The sequence below is a fragment of the Sapajus apella genome, unplaced genomic scaffold (assembly GCF_009761245.1).
Source record: "Sapajus apella isolate SASKATOON/1434 unplaced genomic scaffold, GSC_monkey_1.0 scaffold25, whole genome shotgun sequence".
Taxonomy (NCBI): Eukaryota; Metazoa; Chordata; class Mammalia; order Primates; family Cebidae; genus Sapajus; species Sapajus apella.
In genome coordinates, this window is record NW_022436965.1 from 25,454,418 (window position 1) to 25,468,091 (window position 13,674).

At 35.9% G+C, this 13,674-nt stretch overlaps 1 protein-coding gene across 1 annotated transcript in view; it reads left to right on the forward strand.

The window, feature by feature from the left end:
• Nucleotides 1–11,105, forward strand: part of LOC116559966 — a 16,370-nt gene extending 5,265 nt beyond the window's left edge. The window contains exon 3 of the mRNA XM_032291123.1: nt 11,064–11,105. The gene's annotated coding sequence lies outside the window, so the exon portion shown is untranslated. The remainder of the gene's footprint in view (nt 1–11,063) is intronic.
• Nucleotides 11,106–13,674: the final 2,569 nt, after the last annotated feature.

Sequence of the window (13,674 nt, forward strand, 5' to 3'; positions counted from 1 at the left end):
TGCTTGATAAATATGAATGAAATTTTCTGGCTTGAATACCCAGATAAATGGGATGCCAGTCTCTGATTTAGTTAACAGGGAGGCAGACTCAATTGGGAGGTAACTGGTGATTCAGTTTTGGACATACCTAGCTAAACATGCCTGTGAAACATACACATGACAGTGACCAGATACATGGCATTGGATGAACGATTCTGAAACTCAAGAAGAAAGGTCTGAGAGAGATTATTTGCCTACTTAAAAAGAGATAAAAGTTTATGTTATATTGAAATGATCTGTTTTGTGTCTGTCTCCACTATTACACAGGGCTGGTTCTTAATTACCTTTGATGTTATAATGCCTAACACCATACCTGGTACAAAGCTGCACACCCAACCAGTGTTTGTTGTTGAACTGAACTCCTTTTGAGACATGATACATCTAACAAAGTAATAGTAGTAGCCTCTGAGGAGGGAAACTAGCAGATCAGAGTGAAAAAGAAATGTTCTTTTAGTTGAATATAGTATAGTTCTTTTTGCCTTTTCCTCCAATGTATTTATATTTCCTGAGAAATAAAAAGATGATAAAAACATGTTCTATTTGATTTACGTGGACTTAATACTAAAAGCAATACTCCAGCTATGTTCTAGTCAATATCATATAGTGTGGAATATTAAAATGCTATCCGATATTATATCATATTGGCTTTTCTTTTGAGACAGGGTCTCACTCTATTGCCCAGGCTGCTGTGATCACAGCTTACTGCAGCCTCAAACTCCTGTGCTAAGCATCACATTACATTATTGATTGATTTACAAATTCTGTGGTTGTATTATTGGTGCCATCATTCAATTCACTTCTATGAATTATGAATAGTAATTGATTTTTTACAAATAACTAACCATGAATAGCAAGATGAAGTGAAATGATGACCACAGTTTATTTTAAGGGTATGAGACAGAAAATCTTTGAAACTATGTACTGTATTATGAGATATATACAAAATCTACAAAAGCAAACGTGTCACTGTTTTATACCTGCCTAACATTTCATATGAGAGGAAATAATGATATGTCTTTCCTATCAGCCAACATTTCTAGCTTGCTGACATTATAGGTAACATTTAATATGCAAAACCCTTTCATCACAAGTGTCAGCACATCTTAACTGTAGTTATAAATGGATAAATAAAAATGTATAATGCTTTTATATATTTTTGAGTTGCGTATAATTTTATATAAGTGGTTAAGGCCATAGATATTCTGAAAGTACAATAGTATTTAAAGAAAATGATGAATTCCAGTAACACTTGAATATACAGCATATTCACTGGGTGGAGCTGTTGCATTAATGTTAACATTACATACTTGGAAAGTTTCGTTTTCCTTTATAAAAGTAAACAATTAGAGTGATAAACGTTGAACACAATGTTCTGGAAGAAAAAAATTAGATTCTAAATTTATTGGCATTAGAATACATGCTTAGAGTCCAGGCTTAAGAAGAAAAATAGCATTGAATTCGAAATAGCTATCTGCTTTTTATTACCCTTTAATCAACCCAAGTTGTTAATCCACTTGACTTCTCAGCTGTGTTCATCTTTATTAGTGGGTTTGAGAACTGAGCTGTACATTTGCAATACAGTATCTTGGTTAAGGACTCACATGGAATTCTTAATTTGAAACTATAAAGTACCTATTTCTTAACTAATTTGTCATGAGCTCTAAACATGATCTAAGGAAGCAAAAGTTGCTTTATTATGCTCTAACCCCTCTAGTATCATTTCCCCAACTTTCACAGTAAGCTGTATTATTTTAATATAGTTAGTATAGAGAACCTTGGGAATTATCAGCTGAAACAAATTGGATATTCTTAAATATTTTTGTTCAATGTGACTTTTTAAAATTCAATTTTCTTTGTAGAGATGGGGTCTCACTATGTTGGCCATGCTGATCTCGAACTCCTGGCCTCAAGCAGTGCTCCTGTCTTGGCCTCCCAAAGTGCTGGAATTACAGGAATGAGCCAACATACCCAACCTAAATTCAATTTTTATATTCTGGATGTCTTTAATATTGGTATTACAGTATCCAGTGCTATTTTCCAGTTATTTCCAAGGATTTAATTATATTCTCAGGAAAAATACTGATATTAATGTATTCTAATTTTTTTATTTGAGTAGTTTTTGGGATACAAGTGGTTTTTGGTTACATGATTGAATATTTTAGTAGTGATTTCTGAGATTTTAGTGCACCTGTCACTCAAGCAGTGATTGCACTCTAATTTTTAGATTAGTCATTTATGACACACATTTTAGAAGGGCGTCTTAGTTTGTTCAGGCTGCTACAACAAACTACCACAAACTGGGTACCTTAGAAGCAACAGAAATGTATTTCTCACAGTTCTGGAGGCTAGAAAGATCAGGACTCTGGCAGATTTGATGTCTGGTGAGGGCTTGCTTTCTGGTTCATGCATGGCGTCTTGTAGCTGTGCCCTCGCATAGTGACGGCATGAATGAGTTTTGTTGGACCTCTTTTTTTAAGGGTACTAATCCCATTTATGAGGGCTCCACTGCCATGAATTAATCATTTCTCAGAGGCCCTACCACCTAATGTCACCCTGAGAGTGGAATTTCAAAATATGAATTTGGGGGAGGCACAAACATTCACACCATAGCAGAAGAGAAATTTTTTAAAAATGAAACCCACAATAACTGCCACAAATCAGAAAAGTTTAGGGATAAGTAGTTTGTGGTGGTGGTTGTTTTGTTTTGCTGTTTTTTCACAGTTCTGGAGCCATGTTATCATTCTCATGAAATCTTTATGATAGTGATTTATACTGTATAGAGTAAATTTTCTAACATGGACCCTTAGGAGAAAATCACTTCTAAGTTTTCTATATCTTTTTCTAATCTTGTTTTCTCAAAAAGGGGATTGAGTCTATGCATTTGTATATAAGTATCAAGTAATATTATTTCATCTTTGGTCTTTGGAAAATTCACCTGCCAGTTTTTCTTTACTCTTTATTAAGCATGTTCAATCTGATAAACTCAGGTTGACCATATATATTTAAAATTAAAATATTGTTCCTAGGACAATCCATTAAGATAATTTTCATTTATATACCTTGTATACAATACTTTATAATAATGATAGCTCATATTTGCAGAAGATATACCAAGATTTACCATAAATCTTCATGTATTACCTCATTTAATTATCACAAAAACTGCATGAAGTAGTTTATATTCCCATTCCATTTATGTGTATGTGTGTGTGTCCATATATAGATATATATATATGTCTAAATACATATATAGATATGTATGTCCATATATAGATATATGTGTATATATATATGGACATACAGACATATCACATATAGATATATATCTATATGGACACACACACATACACATATATAAATATATATCTATATGGACACACACTCATACACATATATCATATATATTATATATATAATATATATATAGATAGACACACAGACACACATACACATATATCTTATTTACTCTAAGAAAACTTGAACAACTAGCTCAAGGTCATATGTCTAGGAAACCAGGAAGACAAAAGTTGAACTCAAGTAATTAATGTTAGAAGCTCTGCCCCTGTCTCCTCTACTGTGCTTCCTAATCTCAAACCCTTACACTGGTGGAGGCAGTATAAATTTTATCCCTGAATCCTAGCAAGGATTGTATCCCATGATGCCTTCTATTCTACCACTTCTCTACAGTAATACAAAACATTGACCTATGAAGGATTCATCAGTTTCTTGGGGAAGGATTTAGTTGATTGGACACTTTGATTGAATTTCTTTGCTATGCTTTCTTGTTCAACGGATTATGTGCCTCTCTCCTTTCATAAGCCTTTGGGTGGGTTGGCAGCCTTACACAGACCTAGGCCTTCAGAGATGTCCTACATATGTATTTTCTCATTCCTGACTCTTTTTCATTCTTCTGGCAACTTCTAGGGTTTCTCCCATCCCTTTCTTTCCTAGAACCTCCCATCACTCCAAAGAGAGAATAAAGTTCTTTCTTAGTTTCTTCCTTTGTCTTAAACATTTCACAGCTCAGTGATTTGTTGATTGCTGGTTGCCTCTGGTTCTGTTCATTGACTAGGGCTCTTCTGAAGATTTTCTCCTAGAGTTAATATTAACTAAAACAAAACACATTTAACCATTTATTCTACCCTGAGGATTAATTTTTTAAAGAAAGTAATATTTTTCTACATGAGGAATTTATAGTTAGAATAACACAATTGTAACATTATTTCTTTAGAATAAACCAGACTATATTGTGTTAAGAGAACATTTCTACACTGATTTAGATTGAACTATTTATCTGAAGTCACAGTTTCTCCCCTTACCACAGCCCAGATGTAACAGTGTATGGGGAATCAGTACATTTTATTTCACCGTGTTACATTTTTATTTTAAATTTAAAGACAGAAAGCAGAATGGCAAACCATGAAGGTGGTTAGCTAAGTAGAAAGTAGAAATTTAAACTAAGATTCTAATCTCAAGATAAATCAAGACTTGGCAGGTATTGCAGAGATTTTGTATGAATTATAAATACAGTGGCCATCAACCAGAATTCATTGAATACTTACACATGTCAGACCCTATGTTTTCACAACCAAAAGTTAGGAAAGATTACTGATCAGTACAAAATAATGTTTTCACTTTGTATTCTTCCCTGTGTGAGAAACTATAATACTCTTATATCTACTGAAGTCCAGATTCCTATCTAGCAGTCCATTTTTTACATCATCACAATCTACCTTTTTATCTAACTTAATCATCTAGTACTGTTTAAAATGTACTCTCTGCTTTCATCAGGCTAGTTTCCTTAAACAATCCTGGTTAATATCACTATCACTTTTAGTAGCCTACTTCTACCCTATGTGACTTTCTCCATTTCCCTTTAGGTTTCCCTTTGCCCTCTTTCAACCTAGCCAAATTGAGTTTGGCTACCACTTCTTTCATCAGTCTTTTAGTTTCTACTTCAGTTCATACAGAGTTTTTTTTTTTATTTGGTCTCCCATTATATATAACTACTATCTGTCTCCCATAATTGTTGTATTAGTCTGTTCTCACAGTGCTATAAAGAACTTCCCAAGACTGGGTAATTAATTTATAAAGAAAAGAGATTTAGTTGGCTCACAGATCCACATGGCTGAGGAGGCCTCTGGAAACTTACAATCATGGCGGAAGAGGAAGCAGGCATGTCTTACATGGCAGCAGGTGAGAGAGCAAGTGAAGGAAGCCAAGAGGGAAGAGCCCCTTATAAAACCATCAGATCTCATGAGAACTCACTGTCATGAGAACAGCATGGGGGAAACCGCCCCCACGATCCAATCACCTCCCACCGGGTCTCTCCCTCAACATCTGGGGATTACATTTCAAGATGAGATTTGGGTGGAAACACAAAACCAAGCCATATCAATTACATATAAACATATCTTGTTTTATTGCACTTCACTTTATTAAGCTTTGAAGATACTGTGTTTTTGACAAATTAAAGGTTTGTGGCAACCCTGCATTGAGCAAGCCTATTAATGCCATTGCTAACAGTGGCATGTGCTCAATTTGTGTCTCTGTCACGTTTTGGTAATTCTCTCAATATTTAAAACTTTTTAATTGTATATCTACTATAGTGATCTGTAATCAGTAATCTTTGATAGTACTATTGTAATTGTTTTGGAGCACCAAGAACCACACTCATATAAGACAACAAACTTAATAAGTAAATGTTGAGTGTGTTCTAACTGCTCTATTGGCCAGCCATTTTTTCATCTCTCTCCTTCTCCTTGACCCTCCCTATTTCCTGAGACACAACAATATTTGAATTAGGCCAATTAATAACCATATAATGGCATCCAAGCCTTCAAGTGAAAGAGTCAAAGTCTCACTTAACATAAAAACTAGAAATGATTACACTTAGTGAGGAAAGCATATCAAAAGCTAAGATGGGCCAAAGGCTAGGTCTCTTGTGCCTAACAGCCCATCTGTGAATGCGAAGAAAAAGTTCTTGAAGGAAATTTCAAGTACTGTTCCAGTGAACATACAAATAATAAGAAAGCAGAGTAGCCATATTGCTGATAGGGAGAAAGTTTGAGTGGTCTGGATAGATCAAATTAGCCATAACATTTTCTTAAGCCAAAGCCTAATCTAGAGCAAGGCACTAGTTCTCTTTAATTATATGAAGGCTGAAAGACGGGAGGAAGAAGAAAAGTTTGAAGCTAGCAGAGGTTGGTTTATGAGGCTTAAGGAAGGAAACCATCTTCATAAGGTGAAAGTGTGATATGGTTAGACTTTGTATCTCCACCCAAATCTCATCTTGAATTATAATCCCCATAATTCCCAAGTGTCAAGGGAGAGACCAGGTGGAGGTAACTGGATTATGGGGTGATTTCCCTCATCTGTTCTTGTGATAGTGCGTTCTCATGAGATCTGATAGTTTTATAAGGGGCTTTTCCCACTTTGCTCAATATTTATCTTTCCTGCCACCTTGTAAAAAAGAGGCCTTGCTTCGCCTTCACTTTCCACCATGATTGTAAGTTTCCTGAGGCCTCCTCAGCCAAGCTGAACTGTGAGTCAATGAAACCTCTTTCCTTTATAAATTATCCAGTCTTGGGCCGTTCTTTATAGCAGAATGAAAATGGACTAATACAAAGTATAAAGTGAAACAGCAAATGCTGATGTAGAAGCTGCAACAGGTTATGCAGAAAATCTAGCTAAGATAATTGATGAACGTGACTATACTAAACAACAGATTTTCAGTGTAAATACCTTCTTTGGAAGAAGATGCCATCTAGGACTTTGATAGCTAGAGAAGAGACGTCAATGCCTGGCTGCAAATCTTTAAAGGACAGACTGACTCTTGTTAGGGGATAATGCAACTGGTGACTTTAAGTTGAGGCTATTGCTTACTTACCATTCTGAAAATTTTACAGCCCTTAAGAATTATGCTGAATCTATTTTGCCTGCACTCTGTCAATGGAACAGCAAATCCTAGATGACAGCACATCTATTTAGAGCATGATTTACTGAATATTTTAAGCCCCCTATTGAGACTCTGTTGAGACTGGAAAAAAAGATTTATTTCATAATATTACTGCTCATTAATAATGTACCTAGTCACCCAAGAGCCCTGATTGAGATTTACAAGGAGATTAATATTGCTTTCTTGCCTGCTAATACAATGTCTATTCTGCAGCTCATGGATCAAGGAATAATTTCAAACTTCAATTCTTATTATTTAAGAAGTATATTTCATAAGGCTAGACCTGCTTCAATGATACTTTGTAGATCTGGCAAAGTAAACTGAAAACCTTCTGGAAAGGATTCACCATTCTAGTAGCCATTAAGAACATTTGTGGTTCGTGGAAGGAGGTCAAAATGTCAACTTATTATGATAGGAATTTGGAAGAAGTTAATACCAAGCCTCATGGATGACTTCATGACTTTAGTGGAGGAAGTACCTGAAGATGTGAAGGAAATAGCAAGAGAACTAGAATTAGAAGTGGGACCTGAAGATGTTACTGAATTGCTGCAATATTATAATAAAACTTGAATGGATGAGGAGTTGCTTCTTGTGGATAAGCAAACAAACAAACAAAAAAAGGTTTCCTGTGATGAAATCTAGTGCTGGTAAAGATTCTCTGAATATTGCTGAAATGACAGCAAAGGATTTAAAATATTACAAAACTTAGTTGATAAAGCAATGGCAGGGTTGAGGGTACTCACTCCAATTTTGCAAGAAGTTCTGTGGGTAAAATGCTATAAAATACCATCACATACTATAGAGAAATCTTTCATGAAAGGAAAAGTTAATTGATGTGGCCAACTTCATTGTTGTATTATTTTAAGAAATTACTGCAGCGACATAAACCTTCTGCAACCATCACTCTTCCTTTTTTTTTTTCCTGTCACCAAGGTGGGAGTGCAGTGGCACCACCATAGCTCACTGTAACCTCTGTCTCCCTGGCTCAAGGGATCCTCTTGCCTAAGCCCCTGAGTGCTTGAGACTACAGACACACACCACTATGCCCAGCTAATGTTTTTGAACTTTAGTAGAGATGAGGTCTTACTATGTTACCCAGGAAGTCTCAAACTCTTGAGCTCAAGTGATCCTCCTGCCTCAGCCTCCCAAAGTGCTGGGATTACAGGCATAAGTGACTGCACCAGGCCTATCAGCCACCACCCTGATCAGTCAGTAGTCATCAATACCAAGGCAAGACCCTCTATAAGCAAAAATATTATGACTTACTAAAAGCTCATATGATCATTAGAATTTTTAGCAATGAAGTATTTTTAAATTAATATTTATATATTTTTAGACATATTATTATTATAACTTAACAGACTATAGTGTAAACAGAACTCTTTAGAACCCAAAACATTTGTATCATTCCCTTCATTTTGATACTCACTGTATTGCAGTGTGAAACTGAACCTAAAATATCTCTGAGGTATGCCTATAAGTAATTATATAAAATTTTATATTGGTTTTGAGTCATTTTATGCAGGTAAATTTCATTATCTTAATTAAATTGCAATACCTTTAAAGTCAAAGACTGAGTCTTCTTTGAACTTTTTATTTTCATAACAGTGAACTATGGGCATGGCTCAATCCATTGACCCATTTTGGTTCCTGATAGAGTTTTGTTAATTTAGAGGAGAAAACTAAAGACAGTGAAGTAAGTTTTTTATAAAACTAAATTTATTTGGTTTATAAAACAGTTTAATATTATGTTCTTCCTATATATTTTATGTAAAGTTACCATCTCTTTTTCTAGATGACTATAATAGATGAAAAAATTTAAATGTTTTTATTTGTCAAAGTACAACATTGTCAATCCTGTGTCAATGTCTAACTTTTCCTTATACTCATCTAAATTATCTCAAAATTGGAGCTTATTAAATACTTATTGTGTCACACAGACTATAGTGTCACACAGTAAGTATTTAAGACTTTCTTGATAACTAATTTGTGTTGCATGCTCATTTATTCCACAAGTTTCAGTTGACTATCAACTCAATTTAAGTTGCTATAAATATTATTTGTATTGAAAACATACTGGTAAACACCGAAATGGGGGGGGTTATTTTTATTCTGTTTTAGAGCGGCATAATTTCTATGGTAAAGTGACTAATCTGAACTATGTAAGAGATTAAGAATCACTTGAGAATCATTTTCAAAGAATAACTTTTTAAAATATAGCGTACTGCTGACTTGTGTAAAAATTATGTGTGATGCTGAACTTGTTTGAAACTCAAATTTTTGGGACCCCCCCCTCCCCACAGACCAACTGAATCAGGATCTCTGGGTTTAGGAACTTTAAACTCACACTTTAAAGTAGCTCTGCAAGTGATTAGGATGCAGATGGTTCATGAAGTTAAAAACAACCGCTATCCTAGCAGGCTGATCCAGATGTAAGCTTCTATTTCAGTTCTGCCAGTTACTGGTCATTGTTTTCTGGATAAGGTTTCTAAGCATCTTTAAGTCTCAGCTTATTCTTCTATAAAATATGGTTACCAGTAAGGCTGCTGTGGTTAAATGAGATAATGGATATAAAGTAGTGTACAATGAAGGTGGTCAATAAATATTAATTTACTTCTTTTCCTTCCTTTGAAATTTCCTTGCACTTCAGTGTTGAGTAGTATAAAGAATTTTTGATTTATGTACTAGATATTGCTTTGGCTGCAGATCTCATTACTGAACCAATCATATGTTACTAAAGCTCCTTTTTATTTTATTTTTTTAACTCTTGAAGCCAAAGTCCTCTCACTTGCCATTAAGTTGCAGAAGTATAGTGCTTTCCTAATCTCCAGGCTTCTGCTTCTCCCATTCTTAACTAGCATGGGACCAAATGGAAGGATTAATGGGCTAGAAATCATTTGGGTATTGATTTACCACTTAGTAAAATTATATACTTTTTCTATATGATTTCATAGTTCTTTAATGTTAAAAAAAGTCTCATTTTTATGTCACACATAAAATTGAAAAGACATTATTAAGTTCTCCAACTATTTTACCACTTGCCAATGTAGACTCCTAGATTTATGTGGAAGAAAATTATTTCATTTCAGGGAAGAAAATAAGTAAAGGATCTACTAGAATCAATTTTTACTAGACAATGTCATCTTTTTGACTTAGAAAAGGGATGTGGTAGAGAGAGAGATAGCAGCTAGAGATCTAAGGGCAAGAAAACCACACTTTGAGGAACCTTATCCCATATCAGAATCTCAGTAGCTCTTCCCTCTGTTTCAGCCTCACCCCTTATAAGAGTTGTTCCAAAGTGGGAAGTGAGCTCTCTTTATATATTCAGAATATATATAATTCAGAAATTTGGAGATTAGAAGTAAGGTATAATGCATTAGTTTGCTAGGGCCACCATAACAAGTACCACAAACTAAGTAGCTTAAACAACAAAAATTTACTGTCTCAAAGTCCTGGAGGCTAGAAGTACTAGATCAAGATATCAGCGAGGTTGATGCCCTCTGAGGGCGGTGAGGATGAGTCTGTTCCATGCCACTCCCTTGCTTCTGGTGGTTTGCTGGAAATCTTTGGCATTCCTTGGCCTGTAGATGTATCACCCCAATATCCTCCTTTGTCTTTGCATGGCATTCTTGTGTGTGTTTGTGTATCCAAATTTCCTTTTTTTTAAAAAAAAAAAATAAGGACATTGATCATATTATATTAGAGTAAGACCCACCCCAATGACCTCATTTTAACTTGATTACCTCTACAAAGACCCTATTTCTAAGTAAGGTCACATTCTTAAGTTTTGGGGATTAGGATTTTAACGTATCCCTTTTGGAGGACGAAATTAAACCCATAAAACATGGTTCACAGCATCATGAGCCAGAGGCCTTCCTGGGCAGGATCTATATAAATAGCCTGAGGGCTGAAACCAGGACAAATATACCAGCTTCCCTCAGAACAAAATGCAATTCCTGGATTTTTACCTCCTTTGAAAACTGAGTACTGATTACTTATTTTTATATTACCAACGCTCTTTGAGTGCAACATGCTGAGTACATGTGATTCATTTTATTTTTCTTAGGAACAGAGCTCTTGAAAAACACTGTCTGGGTATCTTCAGAGGGAAAAAGGAGAATCTTAATTGAATTGGTGACACTTTGGGTCTCTCACAGAGGAAGGTAAGGTTTTAGTCAACAGCACACAGAGGATTATCCTGATTTACCCAGGACTGACAGTGTTTGTGAATTCTAAAGCTGTGCATGTAGTGAATATACAAGATAAAATTGAAATAAGAATAACAGAATAGCAGTTTAGAAATGATTAAAATGTGCCCAAGCCCCAAGTTTTCTGATAACGTGATAGTTTTCTAATGGTAAAAATGTTTAAGATGATAGCCATAAAAAAGACAAAAAAAAAAAATAATAAGAAACAGATATATAGCCAAATTTTAATAATCTGTATTATAGATCCATAGCAGATCTGAAGTTGGCTATATACCAGTATCAGGAGGTGCACCCTGGAGCACAGTTTTGTAGCAGCACTCCCAGCTCACAAGCTAAGGACTAGTGACCCTACTTAAGAACAGCTGGCTAAAAGGATAGTCAAGTGAGGGGGATGTGCTGCAAGAGAATCTTGGTAAATAGAGATGCCAACAAAAGGGAGAGTCTGCCTTCTTGTTCCTTTCTGATCTGTAGAACCTGCAGGCCCACTGTAGAACTCCCATTGGAGCACAGTGGAATATGATGAGAGAATCCTTAGGAGACCTTGTCAAGGAATTTGGGGGAAGAGTATGTTTGCAAACATGAGGGAAAGTACTTATTTCTCATTTAGATATTCTGCAGGCAGAAAGCTTACTAGTGTAGCCTGTAATAGGGTTTTAAGCCACCAAAGTAAAGAATAATTGGAAGAAATCCAATCATTTCCGAAGCTCTGTGTGAAAAGATACAGTGTTTGGGATGGGATGCAAAATCTCTAGAAAAGCTCATACAGCCACAGGGAAAAGAGATGGAACTCCTACACAGAAGAAAAGATTGCAGCAGGGATGGAGGGCTACTAGCTTTAGGACAACTAGACACTTCTGAAAGTGAACACTCTGTCCTTACAGAGACCACCAAACCAACAGAAGCCCTCAGGACAGCACACAGCCATTCCAAAATTCCAAACCAGGCTCATTCCAGAAAAGCCTTACATCTCAGTCTAGTATGTGGATGGTTTTATAAGATGACCTGTGATTCTCCTGTTCCTGCTTTCTGCCCCTAATTTTAGAGAAACAGACCTAGAAAGAGGGAAGGGAGGAGTGAAAGAGTGTGCCATGCTTTACCTTCTCCCCTCCTATTTTAAACTGGACAAATCTATGTTTTAATTATTAAAAGTAACTACAAAGTTAAACGGTCTGTCCAGGATGGCATTAAAGAAAATAAGAAAGAAAGGTTTAAGATAGCATGGTTGGAGACAATAATTAGAAGACACCAAGTAGTTTAATTTTTATAATGCTCTGTCTTATAAACACTCTTGAACCAAAAATCATCCTATTATTGGAAGAGATCTTCAGGGTTGAAATGCTACACATAATTGAAGACTACTTGTTAGACCAAGACCTTAAAAACTTCTTTACTGACTGTTCCCAATATGTGGCACTGGTAATCATTAAAGAATCATTGTATTGACTATTAAACACCTGGGGATCCCCTGTTGTGAATCAAGTTAACAAAACATTTATTTAACAAATATATATTGATTGCCTATTATGAAGTAGATGCTATAGTAGGTGTTGGCAGTATAAATATGAAGAAGACATTGTGTGTGTGTATTTATATACAGCTAATTAAACTTCAGCCAAAGAAGTACTATACTAGAGGGTTGATGGAAGTATGATGGTATCTCCCAGGAGGAAGCAGTTAGCCCTTGGAAATGAGTAGTCTTCACAGAAAGTATGACATTTGACCTACTTCTTGAGGAGATGCATATTAAGCATATTAAATCCATGTCAGCCTTTAACACCGTTGCTCAGGTTAGTTTCTTGGGCTGTTTTTCCACCTGGTGAGCAGATAAGAGTAGTACAGGAAAGTTCTGATGAAAGGAAGAAGTGCCAGAGAGAGAAGGCCTTGTAAGGAAAGAAGCCTGTAACACAGAACTCCCTGAGTATCCTAAGTACCAGCAATTTAAGGAAGAAAATTGCTGCCAGAAGTGCAGGAAATCAAAATTCTGACCTAGATCATTTCACTTACGTCTTCCCTGGTTCTATGAATATATCTCGGGGGTCCTTTTATAATCACATTTCATTTACCAGGCAAGATTAATCAGTGACCAGATGAGACAGTCACTGACTCTTAAGATTTTACAATTTGAAACAATTTGTACAAATGTGTAGAGAGACAGGTAGACCAGTGGTCTCCAACCTTTTCGGCACCAGAGACTCATTTTTTGGAAGACAATTTTTCCACAGGTTGGGTTAGGGGAGTGGGAGTTGGATGTCATGGGGGTTGGATGTGTTGGGGGGTTGGTTTCAGGATGAAACTCTTCCACCTCAGATCATCAGGCATTAGTTAGATTCTCATAAGTAGTGTGCAACCTAGATCCCTTACATGAGCAGTTCACAATAGGGTTCACACTCCTGTGAGAATCAAATATGTGGCTGATCTAATGGGAGGAAGAGCTCAGGCAGGTGGTAATGCCCACTCACCGCCACTCAC